The sequence below is a fragment of the Simochromis diagramma genome, unplaced genomic scaffold (assembly GCF_900408965.1).
Source record: "Simochromis diagramma unplaced genomic scaffold, fSimDia1.1 OVJJ01000216.1, whole genome shotgun sequence".
Classification (NCBI taxonomy): domain Eukaryota; kingdom Metazoa; phylum Chordata; class Actinopteri; order Cichliformes; family Cichlidae; genus Simochromis; species Simochromis diagramma.
The window spans coordinates 1,286,628-1,302,399 of NW_024386883.1; the positions used below are offsets into that span (position 1 = coordinate 1,286,628).

General features: G+C 38.6%; 1 long non-coding RNA gene across 1 annotated transcript in view; it reads right to left on the reverse strand.

Moving 5' to 3' along the window:
• LOC120734211 overlaps positions 1-15,772 on the reverse strand; it is a 31,428-nt gene that overhangs the window by 2,820 nt on the left and 12,836 nt on the right. The window contains exons 2-3 of the long non-coding RNA XR_005695984.1: positions 14,265-14,396; positions 8,505-10,142 (exon numbers count right to left, since the gene is read on the reverse strand). This is a non-coding gene — a long non-coding RNA (uncharacterized LOC120734211). The remainder of the gene's footprint in view (positions 1-8,504; positions 10,143-14,264; positions 14,397-15,772) is intronic.

Consider the following 15,772-nt stretch of genomic DNA (forward strand, 5'->3'; position numbering starts at 1 on the left):
ACAGCAGTAAACTTCTTAAGTGTACACCAGAGATTGCAGATGTGGCCCAAAGGACGACATCATCGGCAAATAGCACTGAGGCAAACAGATGTTTCCATTAGCCTCGTGTGAGAACTCTGCAGGGAAATGAATCGCACACAAAAATGTTTTTAAATTGGAGTTTTTGTGTCAGTGGTGTTACTTTCATGAGGAGATGAGCAGTACCCAAAATGAATCATTACAAAGTGATGTTTCTAAAATTCCTCTGTGAAGTGACCTGTTCCCTTTTTGTGGGGCAGTTTCATTCAGAATGACTTTCAACCCACTGTGATTCTCTGTGATAGAAACATGGAGAGAAAGGCTTAACATGAAGCGTGAGAGTGAGCAAACTGAGGGGAAAACCAACTCAGATATATTACATGAAACATGAAATCCTCCAATAAAATCATGTCAAGCTTCCAGGTACACAAACAGAACATACTGCACCCAGACAAGGAATCCCAAGGGTGGCTGATTAGGTCAGAGTAAAGTGCAGTTGTGCAGAAATAGTCTTATACAATCATGTAAAAAGTAAAAAAAGAAAGTAGATCCTCTTTTAATTAATTAATGGTTGCCATATCAAAACATAATAAACGATCATCTTGTCCTTAGCTGGTGTTAAAATAAGATAAATACAACAAGACGTGACATATTACAGCATGTTTTATAGCGTCGTTATTTATTTAAAACTGGGTCATGCAATAGTAAAATTATCCCAAGCAAAGCAGAAAATCTGCAACAGAAGGTGTTGCAATGACTCAAAGTCCAGAACGCAACTGGCTGAAACGCTGTGGTGGGACCTCAGGAGTGCACTGAAAAAAAGGGATTGGCCAACTCTTGGATTTATGTAAGCATCTTGCGTGTATGTAACATAAGTGCCTCATGCTTTAAAGTTAAGTGTAACTATATAGTGTAGAAACTACATGATATGCAGAGAGGCTAGATTAAATTGTTCATATCATGTTCGAGTGAAGTAAGTCAATAACTTACTGCGACACCGCACGGGATTTCAGTCTCGCACGCTTTGGATCGTGGTTTCAGGAAGGCATCCATCTCAGTCAAATCGAGCAGCCGCCTCTAAGTAAATTGGGTGGTTGTTGCATTAAAAAACTCTAACTTGTAATTTAAACACAATAATTTCATGTTTCTATGAATGTAATTAAATCATGAAGAATCTGTACGAAATTCAACAACTTAATTTGTTCTTGTTGAGATGACATGATACAATCTAGTAAGAGTGGTTAGTTGCTGAACTCATGAAATTCACAAGATCGCACAAGATGTCAAACTGCAGGAAAATCACTGGAGTTATAAGAGGCAGACAACTACACACACACCACATGTATGCTATTGCTATTTGTTGTGGTTTAACCTGTCAAGGACAAAAACGTACAAAAGAATTCTGCATCAAGCCTTGAAATCATAGCTTTCCTGCTTTTGTTAAGTCTGTGTTGGTGGCATGGTGGTTAGTGCTGTTGCTTCACGTTAAGAAGGTCCTGGGTTCAAATCTGCAATCTGGCTAGTTTGCACTGGGTTCTCTCTGGGTATTCTGGTTTCTTCCCACAGTTAAAAGTCAAGCAGTTTTTAGAGTTAGGTTAATTGGTGATTCTAAATTACCCGTGAATGTAAGTGCAAATGGTGGTTTGTGATAGACTTGTGAGTTGTCCTGCCTTGTAACCTATCACTTCAGGGTTATTTCCCAGCCCCACTGCACCAGAATAAGGTTAGGAGGATGGTAGCTATTGTAGATCCATTCAATCTTTATGGTAACCAGACTCTAGACTTTGTTGAACATTATTTAATATGAAGACAACATGTAGTATTTAAGTGACCAAGTAGTATTGGGGTAAAAGTTATTGAATAGTGTTGAAATAAAATGACAAAATTGTGAAGGATTAAAATATTCCAAGAGCTCAACATACTTCATCTAAACATGTTTCAATCGTGTTTTATGAACACAAAATGCACATGTTTATTACATGTGAAAACGTTGTGTTGATTTAACTCAATTGTTTAAGTTTCTGCCAAAGCAAAACATTTGTGTGCAACCAATGTCCACTATTGAATCAAGTAAATCCAACATGGCCTTTTTTTCAGTGTGGACTGAAGCAACGCTGTGAAGAAGAGTGGGCCAAAATTCCTCCACAATGATGTGAAACACTAATAAAGTCATACAGAAAACTATTGCTTCAAGTTATTGCTGCTAAAGGTGGTTCTACAAGTTATTGGATCACAGGCTGCTATTAGCTTTGCACACAATGCTTCTTCATTTTGGTTTAATTTTGGTTATATAAATAATGACATGTGTTCTTATTTTAATTTTATATATATGCATCACCCCTGACACTGTGATACCTCTGACACACCACTAAAGGTGAGAAAACACATCTCAAAGCCGATTACACTGTTTCACGCCACTTGGAGGAAAAATATTGACCCATGGGTCACGCAATATTTTTTTGATATATTGAGCAAAGTTTGCATCTGTTTTTAGTTGTGGAAGTTTTGGTTCCAACATATTACCTATGTAAATAAGTATTCTATCGTTTTACCTTTTGAAGTGGCATAATGCTTGCAGGTGTACAAAAATGGTAAGCTTTTATATTGTCCACTAAATCCAGTTAATAAAGTTAATGTTATCATAATCTGATTGTGACTTTTTTTTGTAAAGTAGTGGGTTTCTAAATGTGTAACAAATGAAAACAAATCTAATTGAAATAATTCGATTGAAATCATCAGCCCCCATATTGGTTTATTAAGCAAGACTTGCAGTAATTGCCTTGATTAACAAAGTAGTTGTTGAAACAACAAGATTTAATTGTGTTGTCCTAAAGTTTTTAACTTGTGTAGAATGAATTAAAACAAATTTCACTCTACATACTTAAATAAATCACTTCAAATCAATGTAAGTATACTATGTTGATCCAACGTAATCTGATTACATTAAACCACCAAATGCCAAATGTGTTGGTTTGACATGATCGAAAATGGTTTATTGTACTTGGTTAAATTGCGTGTAAAAAGGGTGCCATGATTAAATTGTGTTCATCCAACAACAGTTTTTTTGAGTGCATGAACTACAGGGAAACACTGGATGTTATTTTCAGATTGAATTTCTTCTTTGTTCTCAAAGCCTATTTGTTCAATTTAAGTTACTTTTTTCAATCGCATTGTGACCATCAGACTAAAGTCATCCACTCGTTACATTGCGTGAGCCACTATAGGAGCTTGATGCTGGTCAGATTTTGTTTGACAAACAAAAGGGGAAATGTTTGAAGTGTAGTGTGAGACTAAAGGGCAGTAACCAGACAATTGTGGTGACACTGAATGATTGTTTGAATTCATATATAATCATGTGTTGTGAAAGAAATCAATATGCTTCAGCGGTGCTGCAGCTGGAGTAACAGGGGCTGGGGGCCATTTGAAAGCATGGCAAAATGTGTGTTATAAATTGACTTGTCATTCTTAAGAGGTCCAAACCAAAATTTTTCAGTGGACCAGAGATGTACACTTCGACTGCCTCTCTCCACAGCAGGAAAAAAGCACTTGTTTAACTTAAGGAAAGCAGTAAAATGGAAGAAATCCTTTAAAATAAAACAGAAAACTAACTAGAAAAAGAAGCACACTGAAAAACACCCAGGGAGTCAGGGAAGTATTTAAACGCTATGAAAAGGATCAACAGATATCTGCATATAATTATAGATAAATCCACTGGAAAAGGACACGGATTTATGGTTTACGGTCCATTTATAATCCGTTTATACTCCAGCGTCTGTTGAACAATCATGTCTGAGCAGGCTTTAGTTTGTGTACGGGCAAAACACTGCAGTGGAAAACTACAAGCTCTAAGCTATCAGCCCACAACAATTTTAAAGGTTTTTATTAGCTTTTTTAAATGTATCTACATTCGTAACAATGAGTGGGAGATGTAAGAGGAAGTCTTAAACAGGATATCCATTATCTGGGATGTGGACATCCTGTATACAAGGGCGTGATAGTCATTGATTTAAAATTGATGGACTTTTATAGGCATTTCCTTACAGACAATAATGGTGAGGGGGGGTTCTTTTGTCCTTTGTAATTCTCTCCCAATGCCATTTATGTTGTTTAGACACTGAAAACTGAGTTAGAGTAGGATTGGGAGCCACTATTTTGGCCTACACCCTGATCCTAAGGAGGATGTCCATTGAGGATTCTAGTATTATGCTCACACCTTCCATCCTCTTTATCTTTTTTACCCTCATCTTTTGTTAGGCCTCCCATTTCCTGCTCTTGTAATTTCTGGGCTCAGTAACCTCCACAACACCCTTGACGCCAATAATGAAATAACTCTCCTCTCATCCTTGGCTATCTCGTCACAAATACGAAACCTTAAAAGTTAGATCCTCTTAGCATCACATAAATATGAGAGCTCAAGCACTGTTTACTCTTCTTTCATGAACTAAAACACGGCTAACTTTGCAATGTAGAGGATTTGAAGTAAGGAGCGCTTTGTTTTTTCTGCGTCATATTATCCCCACATAAAGTTCTGTCAACACCTGTGAGAGTATTCACTTTCCTCCCGCAGCTGAGTCCGGCTGCTCGCTCTCTTTTTCTCACAGGACGTGTAGGAGGAAAAGGATGTGGGTCATGCAGGCATGTATGTTTTCCATTGCTCAAGTTATACCTGTAAATGAATGAACTGCAGCCAAAAAGACATGAGCTGTATTCATTCCCAGTTTGATGGCTGTTAAGAGGAATTCTAAACTGTGTCATGAAGTGACCTAGATGTTGATGTGAAGTAGTGGCAGTGCTGGTTTCTGAGCATGTAGGGCCTTGCAGATGACTTGCAGGGTTTTGCTTCTTGCTGACTGTAAGAGATCAGTAAGTGCCTGAGTTTGGCAATAGATTTTACACACTCAACACAGTTACCACGGTAATTCAGGAAATGGCCTGCAGGGTGGTGGCTGTCTTTGGGATTAAAACTGGCAGCAGTACTACTGTGCAGGGTTTGGGCTTTTTCCTGGTGCTCTACACTTACGTATTACTGTTAGATGTCAGAGTGCAGCTTTGTTGTTTGTTTGGAAACATACTTGGGATTTAAGCATTTATCACTTCTCACTGTGGCAAGATTCACATAAAACATACAGTTGTGGTGAGAAATTTATATGCACCCATCATGAATGTCATGGTAATTTGGGGCTTTGTATGATTTATTTTTAACTGGATCTTTTTTCCAGGGTGGAATGATTCTACGTCTACATCTTTTATGACTTTAAAGAACAAGGATTGGATGCATAGGTTTGAATTTATTTTGGATTTTCTCTAATCCACACAATGTAAGAAGTATATATACAGTGCATGCTCAAATATATTGGGTTACAATATCTTGTAACTTGACAAGGCCAAGGCATTGTTAGGTCCTCTTGTTAGTAATTGACTACAGCTGGTAGTTTCTTTATGCCATTGTGAAAAGGACTTCTTGACAGCACCCAATGGATTGACCAGTACTCGGAACAAGAGGAGCGTACATTGAACTCATTGAAGATCTAAGAAGAAGAACTGAGAAGAAGCTCTGTTGGAGCCATTTCTAAACAACTGCAGATTGTTAAAACCTGTGATCAGTTCAAACAAGAGTACAGAAGAAGACGTTTTTCTGATGTGTCACCACTTTGCCAAGGTCTAGAGGAAGGAGTCTAGAGGAAGACCCAAACCGTCATTGTCAGATGTGAGGAAAATGTTTAGGATGTTCAGGAACAACCCAGGAACCACCAAGGCTGCAACTGGAAACTGCGGGAACAGCATTGTCACCGTCCACAGTGAAGTGATTTTTATTCATGGACTGAAACCGTGCCGACCAAGAAAGAAACTGCTGCTCAAAAAAAGGAAACGGTCAAGCTTGCCTATAATCTGCAGCTGCTCGCATGGACAAGCTGAATGTTTTCCGGAGAAAAGTTTTATGGTGAGAAGACAAGCAAATTGAGCTATTTGGACAGAATGACAGGAGGTATGTTTGGAGAAGTAAAGGTGAGGCTTTAAAACCTCAGAGCACTGTACCAGCTGTCAAACGTGGTGACGGCAACATCTTGCATCTACTTTATTGCAACAAAGTGGATGGAATAATGACAAATAAAGACTAACTGCAAGGTCTTCAACTTCCCTTCAAATTAACAGACACCTGAACAATCAACACACTTCAAAACTGGGTTTGGCATGGATAATGGAAGCTAACATTAAGCTGACTGAATGGCCTTCCCGAAGCCCTGTCCTCAACCCTATTGAACAACTGTGTACTACACTTAAAAGTGCCAGGAAACCAATGAATTTAAATGAACCCTATCAATATTGCAAAGAAAAGCAGTCAAATATTCACCCACAACTATACCAGAAAGTTCTTGATGACTACCAAAAGTGTCCTGGTCAAGGTGCAATTTGCTAATGGACATATAAACAAATATAACTGAGTATATGTATATATTTGAGCCTGTATTTATGCTTTTGACCCTATGTAGATTAGATAAAATCAAAAAACATGTAAAAATCCTTACAGCCTTGTAGCCTTCATTTCTACCTTGTGAACTGCTGTGAAGTGCTTTTTTGGCTGATTTTTGCTTTGTCTTTGTTCTTTAACCCTAAAAGAAAGCCTTACACTATTTTAATAGAATAATAATCATGCCCTGTAAAAACAGGGCAATACATAGTGTACAACATGAACATAACGTTAGTTCAGGTTTAACATTTCTCAGCTTTTAAGTTAAGTCCCTTGTTAAATAACACGTCATAAAGCATAACAGCATAACAGCATATAACACACAATCTGTGTTACAGATATCAGTTCATTTGAATATAAAATTACTGTAACAAAAACATTTATAACCAAAACTTTAATTTATTCGTAGAATCACGCTGTATAATTTGTCCTTTTCTTTTGTCTTTTTTGTCTTTAACTAACTCGAAGATTAGTCACAAGAAGCATAGCCTGTTTTTGTATTTCTCTGTATGTTCCAGTGACAAAAAAAAAGACTCTTTTTAAGAGTAAAGAATCCTGCTTAGCATATCCATCATTAATTTAAAAAAACAAACAAACAGGGCTAACAGTCAGCAACAAGTCTGCACATCAACACAGAGCTGTAAATTTCCACTGGCTTCTTCAGGTCACCCACAGAGCATCACCTGAAGGGTTTCCTGTCAAATAATAAGTAAATAGTAAACCCGACTCAGACATGTGTGGGGCTGCCCTTTACAGAGCAAGAAGCAGCACACAGGCCGGTGGGTCAGCGCCTGCAGAACATGCTAAAGATTGCATAGATGCACGTTTCTCAGGTCGACCTCTTATATCATCATGTAGAATATTTTGCATGTCTGTCAGGGTTTACAACAACAAGTGAAGTTCAGAGCAGCACTCGTGCATCTGTCTAAAGTTCTGAAATAACCTGCTAGTTTCATGATTTATTCAGGAAGAAGTCCCCTGTGAAAACATGGTTATTTGCCAATAAAGACATGCTAATGCCTGTGTTCTGTCTGTATTGTATCATAACCTTCATTCTGCTGTTGATTTTATTTGATTTACACACTATTATCCAGATCAGCGTGAGGAGCTTGTTTGTTAGTGTGAATATGAATACATTCATTTGTCAGGTTTTGGAATATAAGTCATCACCAACCATATAAGGCATTTGTTTTACTCGCTCGCTGCTATAAACCTTTACAAGTCCCATGGCTCTTGCGCATGCAGCTCTTTGATCAGTTTCCTCATCATTTTGTGTTTAACATGCTATTGCTGCTAAGGGCACGGTCCTCGTGCATTTGCATTATGTCCAGAAAAAAGATCTGTGCTTCATTTGCTAGATTAATTGCATGCTTTTTACTCTACTTAATGTACTTTGTAGCTCGGTTTCATCATTACAGCAACATTTTGATGCTTTCAAGTACAGCCTTTTCTCGCTAGCCAACTTCTAGATTTTATTCATGTGACATGCCTGAACTAATGTTTTTCATTTCGCTCTGATGGCGCACATGAAATACAAATTGCAGGCTGTGCTGAGCTGACAGGCGCCATGGTTTGGCAAGCCAGAGCTTTACAACACTGGCAGCTTTCAAGCCTTTTGGCTCTAATTAAAGCCACACTCTCCCCTCAGGACGGACATTTATGTCAAAGCTTCTTTGGACTTTTGAAATCACTGACGGCTTAATATCTTTATATGCTTTAAATGAAAAGGTTATAGGTTTACAGTAGCATGAATAATCGGTCTGGAATAAATCAAAAGCATTGACAGGAAAACAATAGATGTTTGCACACTGTCTTTTCATATTTACAGGCTACGGCTGGTATATGACTAAGCGTTGCCACACTGCATCACACAGGGTTATTGCGCAAATATGTGGTGACCTAAGACACTTAGGTGATAGTGTCTGTTTGTTTACACCTCTACATCGCTTCCTCTTTAAACAAGCCCCCATCCCTCTTAATTTAATCTGAGCAAATAACATCAGGTGTTTCCACTTACAGCATGCCGGTGGTCGCTATTCCTCGGCAAGCTTCTCAGTTTGTCACAGAGGTGAATGGAATTTCACTCCTTAGATTTGCAGAGTTTTATCTCTTTCCCATCCACACATCAACACATAATTAAGATAAAAATAATCTCTCTCCCTTAAAGGCCTATTACCCAATTTTCCAAAAACAAGAGCCCTAAATTGTTCCTCTGCTTCGCCAAAGCGCTCCACGAGACAAAGTGTTCTTATCTGTGTTCCACGTTGTTTTGAAACAGCATCTTGATACCAGATCGTATTTCTCAGAATTGGAAAAGAACACATTCTCCTTTAAAGGATCTAATAAAAAATGCATGTTTCAAACAACAAGGTTGCTTCTTCTGTCTTTGCGGTACTGAGTTTTTCAGCAGACACAAACCATGATGAACTGGACAAATAATCAAATACTGCTAAGCATGTCCATCACGTTAACCTTCAGCTTGTGATGCAAAGCGGGAAGTAGCCCTGTGTCTCTAATCCCCTACTTTTTGTTGTCTGTCACACATGTATTGCTGTTGATTATTATTCCTAATCCCTTGTGTCAGAAGTATGCAGAGGAGAGCGAAGATTCATGGTCCTGTCAGGAGTGCTGCTGCCAAATCTAATCCTCTATAAATATGAGGGATATGTGATTCATTGCATTGTGTTTATGAGCCAAGATGAAGAATCTTGTGTTTTTGTACAAACGTTCTATAAAAACAAAAACAAAAAATGTCTTGCCAAAACTCTACAGAAGCAGACACGACTTGTCTTTTTATCAGTTTTTTAAAGCGTAGAATAAGATGAGTTAAATTACTAACATTAATCGTGATATGTGCAGTTTTATTCACACCTAGAGCACATGAAGTCAGCTTTATGGCCTCATGACTTAATATTCCAGAGAAAATTAAAACTGAAAAAAAAACAAAAACGAGTCCCTCAGAAGTGAGACGAAGACCTCGAGAAGGTCTTTGGGAAGTCTTGGCAGGGATCATGTGACGTGACTTAACTCCAGGCTTATTCTGAAAAGTAACCTCAGATATTTCTGTGCTTTTTGTCCAAGCATATTTTTATTTCCACAGCTTAAGGACGTTTTATTGTTCCAGAGCTCAGGGGTAGTTTTAGTGCTCTCTATTGGCTCAGATGTGCTTTCCATGATGCTAGTAATCAGACTTCTCTGTGTCAGGTTTCATTAGCCTGATTGGGGCAGTACATCTCTTTTGGACCACATCTTCAGCTATTTATATATATATATAAAAAAATAAATAAATAAAAACAACTTTTTATAAGGAAACTTTTACAGCAGTGTTTGTATCTGTGAGTATCTGGAGCATACCATAAAGAGCCCATATAGTTCAAGCACCAAATGCTGCTCCTTACAGATGTTGTTGAGCCAAGCAGCACTCATGTCCATCAGTTTTATCTTTGTTTGTATGCCTACAAAAGTTTCAGCTTCACTATCTCTACTGTAACTTGGCTATTTCATGCATCGTGGAGCCACTGACCTCGAGGCATGCAGTCTGTTGTTTGTCTCTGTGTGAATATTTACCCTAAAACCAGCTGTTTTTGACACAAAGACTTCCGATCTGTAAATCCTCCCACTTCTTTGGTACCACGGGGTCATACGGAAACCGCATCTACCAAGGAAATATATATATACAAATTTACCATAATTGTTATTGTGATTTAATTACAAAGCCAGTTTTCTGTAAACATAACCATAAAAGTATCCCCAGACAAAATCACAACATAGTTTAGATGCAGAGCGAAACTCTCTTGTGTTTTGAATTCACAGATGTGGTAAATAAGCAGGAAGTAAATGTGGTTAACTAAGAGATTAAAATGCCAAAAAATATTGCTTTTATACCATACTCGTTACAACAATAAGAGACTAACAGAGTTTTTTTTCTCATTTTATTATTAATTCTTTAACTTCTTGTTAAATCATAAAACTGTGATTAACCACAGTTTTTGGAAAGCTGAGTTTAGTTTCACTAAACACACTCAGGCCTGATTACTGTCAGACCTGTTACATCAAGAAATCACTTAGATAAAAACCTGTTTGTCAAGGTGAAACAGGCTAAAAGATCACAAAAAGCAACATCGTACCACAATCTAAAGAAACACCAAGCTACATCAAAGTCATTGACGTCTTTCTGGAAAGGCTCACAAAGCCATTTCTAAGGCTTCTAAGAGACTCCTGTGAACCGCGGTGAGAGCCATTATACACAGATGGAGAAAACTTGGAACAGTGGTGAAACTTCCAAGGAGTGAGCAGCCTACCAAAATTAGCATATCGACGACCCATTCAGGAGGTCACAAAAGATCCCAGAACAACATTAAAGAACTGCAGGCTTCGCATGTGTCAGAATTCGTGATTCAACAATAACACAGAGATTGGGCAACAATGGCATCCATGAGAGAAAACCACTGCTGACCAAAAAGATCACAAAGACTCGTCTCATATTTGCCGAAAAAACATCTTGATGATTCCTCAGACATCTGGGAAAATATTCTGTAGACTGAAGGGACAAATGCGGAACTTTTGAAACATCTGAATTCAATTGAATTTTATTTATATAGCACGAAATCACAACAAAAGTTGCCTCAAGGCGCTTTATATTGTAAGGTAAAACCTACAATAATATATGCAGAGAAAAACCCGACACTTATATGACCCCCTATGAATAAGCACTTTGGAGATAGTGGGAAGGAAAAACTCCCTATTTACAGGAAGAAGCCTCCAGCAGAGCCAGGCTGAGGGAGGGGCGGGGCCATCTGCTGCGACCAGTTGGGGCGAGAGAAGGAAGACAAGACAAAAGACATGCTGTGGAAGAGAGCCAGAGATTAATAACAAGTATGATTCAATGCAGGGAGGTGTATTAACACATAGAGAGTGAGAAAGGTGACTGAAGAAGAAGAACTCAATGCATCATGGGAATCCCCCAGCAGCCTACACCTATAACTAAGGGAATATATATACTAGCTTCCTACACATAATTCGGAAATGACAAAATATGTGAAGGTTATGAGCCGGAGGGGAACAATGTGGATAGAACATGATGTGCAACTATAATTACTACATTTTACATATTACATTTAGAGGGTTTTTTTTTGCTATATATAGCCCTACATAAGCACAAACAGGGTACGTGCTTATTAGTAAGTTGATGGATTTACGTTAAGCTCATCAAAATGTTGTTTGTAATAAATGTATGAAAGCAGCATAAGTCTATCCCAGCACCAGTATATCTTACATTGACTGTTTCCTGCCTCACTTCATGGTCTTGGATTTAGCATATATTGTTGCTTCCTTCATCGTGCCTTGCAGCTATGCTTCATATTGTAAAACCCGCTCCCTGGTTTAACCATTACTCTGGGATATATCAGAGCAGAAATTCTTGGAAGAGCTCCACATCCATTATTTTCTGCCAGCCCTCCAGATTGTGCTGCTTGCAGGGAGTGTAAGACTGCATTATGGACTGATAAAGCAAGAAAAAGTGCTCAAAGAAATCTGCTGAACTGCAGAGCAGCAGAATAGAAACCCTGGACGTTTTGTGTACATTTGCACATCATAAGGTTTTAATCATACATTATGGCAGAAGAAGTCATCGCCATCTGTAGTTCCACACATCCCTGTATGCTGTTTTCCAGCAAAGAGACCAGAAGACCATTCCCCTTTAACGCTGACTGATTACCGATGACGGCGATGATTTCAGGCCTCCTTTGCATCTGACATTACCATGTTTCTCATATCCAGAGCATCCATATGGTTTTACTTCGGTGAAAGAATTTCTGTGAGAAAGAGGTCTGTTCGGCACAGCTGTTCTCATTACAGCTGTGGTCAGTGTCACCACCATCGAGTCGCATTCAGATGTGGAAGTTGAGAGCAATGGGAAGGAGTTCAATTATCATCTCAGCTCTGATCTATATGGAACCACAAAGTAAGAGAAATGAAGACGTTTCCTTCAAGGGAGACGCACCGGCTGCCAGCTAACTGTCAACTCTTTTTTTCTTAATGTAGTTATTAATGGATTAATGGAAATGAGAGTGAATCCAATATTGCTGTCATCCTTCTAGAGATGATGGTGCGTTTTTTTTATCTGTCCGAATTCAGCCATGTGTATGTTTACTACAGCTTTTTTATACTGCAGTATCTGGCAGGAAAAAAGTAGATCCTACGTGTTCTGAGTGCAGCATTGTGGGACAAAGCCAAAACTGAATTAAATTAGGGATGGTAATATTTAAAAATCAAATGCTTTCCGTTTATGCATGGAAACCTTGCAGCAAAATAAAAATGTTAACTTCCAACATTAACAGATTTCAAGAGGTGTAGAATGGGCTTTTTCCACCAAACTCACTGTAATTTAAATCTTTTAAAGCCCCACTGTGTTACATTTAGTAGAGTCTTCCCTGCTGCTAACAGTCATTTCCATAAAATTTAAACTTACTGCCCCCTCCCCAAACAAACTTACATAATACAGTGTGAGTCAGGAGACATAAAGTATCTTCTCAATAAAAGATAATCGAAAAATCCACAAAAGCAACCAAAACTTTATTTATAAACCACATTTTCACAGGTTATTTACAGTAATTGCACAGCTACCACTGAAGTCGTAGCCATAAAATGCAGATTATGTAGATTAAGTACAATTAAAACAGTAGACACGACTAAACACGATTGACATAAGCAAATGTGAATAATTCAGGGAGAACAGCAGTGCAGTGGTTAGCCCTAGAGCCTCAGCGAAAAGCTCCTGGGTTAAACTTCAGTGGCTAGCTGGGCCCTGTCTGTGTGAAGCCTTGCATGTTCTCCCTGTGCTGTCCAGGTACCCCGGCATCCTCCCACAGTCCAAAGACAAGCATGTTAGGTTGATTTGTGATCCTATGTTGGCCGTAGGTGTGAATGTAAGCATGAATGGTTCTGTTCCTGAGTTTTGATGCTGAATAACAACCAGAAAACCATTTTTCAAGAGCATGATGTAATAGTGAACTTGACCTTTGACCTTCTGGATGTAAAATCGGACCTCTTCATTTCATCTAATCAGCCAATAGTGTGAAACTGTGGAGTTAGGTGTGAGAGTTATCACTGAAAATGCATATCGAACACCTGACCCCAGTCACTGAATAAAAACCTTCCACTATGGCATGTTTGATGACCTATGACCTTGACAGTTGAATTTTTAAGTTTAAAGGTCTCATTCAAGATGCTTCAAGAGATATTTTGGACATCTCAAATACATAATGCTTGCTTGCACATCTGATGCAAATGGAGGTGAAAAAACTGCAATTTCCTCAAATTTTACAAGAACATGAAATAAACACATCAAAAACACATCATGATCTACTCATATTTTTATTAATCGGTTTTATTAATCTGAGTCATTTGAACTGTTCATCCTTGCATAAAGTGGGGAATCCACTGCAGCTGTTGGAATAAAGTTTTCTTTCCGACCCAAAATTATTTTCGTTATTTATCTGTCCTGATGTGTCACATCCTGACTAAGAGCAGTTACCGTAGACCGTACCGTAATCTTACTAACGTCAACTGTGGAGGCAGAGTTCTGCCAAACGTTCATTAGCTGGAGAGTAAATATTGCTGCATGTCAACAGTTACTGTGGGCTGAACAAGTGTCAGGGTGGAAAATAATACAATATGTCCTAACAAAGAGGAGGAGAGGAACATGACTCAATACTTGCGCTACAGAAGAAGAACACAAACTTAGGATAGTTTAGTGTGGAACTGTGATTTTACTCACCAACGTCTGATTGTTTGTAGCAGACTTCTGCTGCTCGCTCCAGCTGCAGCTTGAGGCTACACTTGCTGATAACTCAAATGTGGGGCATTATTTTAAATGCAGGACTTGTAGGACCTGATGGCAGTTTCACACCTGCAGATAAAAAGATAGTGGAGGTGAAACTTTCCCTAGATCCAGTGTCTGTCAGCAGCTTGGAAGTGTGTCACTATAATGAAGGCTTTGATCTTGAATAAGATAAACCTCCCGCATAGAGCAAAGATGAAAGGTTTAAGAAAGGCCTATAGATTTCTTCGGTGGCTTAATTGAGGGTTTCTCTAAAAAAAAAAAAAAAAAAAATTAGAGGACAGCTGCTTTAAGTATAACACACTGTAGCTTGTGCACCTGCACTGTGTGCAAAAAAAGGAGAAACATTAAGCTGTTTTTTACTGTCTGCAGGTTGTTTATCCACTGATGTTGATGATATGAATGAAATTTAGTGCAGAGGACTGGTGTAGATTATGTTACCCTGTTTTCTATCACTTTCAGGAAATCTTCTTAGAGAAGGAACAAAATCCAAGCTCGCTTCTTTCATGAGCTGCTGTCCAACTGTGTTTCTCACACAGTTTGTAGATGTTTTTTTTCCTTTACATGATTTCATGCCAAGATTTCCATTTTATGTTACACACCATTTGTGGGAGTGCATCTCTACATGTGGAACCAATTTGCTGCTAGCTAATGAGTTTCACAGGTGGCTGAAGTTGTTGCGTGCTACACTGTAGTTGGAAACAGAGAGCAGATACTGCAGTTTGACAAGGCTAGGTTACTGTTGCCTACATTGTTACTGAGGGCACAAATGTATTAGGTTACATGTTTACCTTTGATTATGTTTTTTATTATCGAGTGATCTCTAAATTGAAGCAGCAATTGAAGCGTAACTTAAATGTGTGGTGTGATGTTTTCATTTCAATCCAAACTGGATTACTTTTCACTGAATTCTGTTAGAAATGTGAAGGAGACAAAGCTGAATACAGTGGGAATATAATGTACAGTGTGTTACATGCTGTATTTTCAGAACTGCTGATGTAATTTTTCTGCAGAATAGAAATGGGTTACACCACAGCTGTTTGAAAGCAATTGCAAAAAAAAAAAAAATAAGGACTAGCTTCAGCCTTGGGGAGAGAAAAAAGAAATAAGAAGAGGAAAATGGAATATTCTGTGAGTGAGTCACTGGGTGAAGGGTGGGGTGATGTCCGCCTAGTCTTCATAGCTGAGAGAGAGCAAGAGCATGCAAGAGAAAAAGAGAGAGAGTGTGTATGTCTGTTTGTTGGGGGTGGAGGGTGGGGATACCGGGGCACCACGAGGATCAGTAGGGCCTTCTGGACCTATGCTGTTGTTCTGAGCATAAATACACAATAACACGTGCATGCGGGGCAACTTAATACACACTCTCAAAGAATTCAAATAAACTTTCCTTTGCTTATTTCTTGTGTTTGCTGAGTGGACTGTTGTCCTCAGTCCAGGGTCACGCC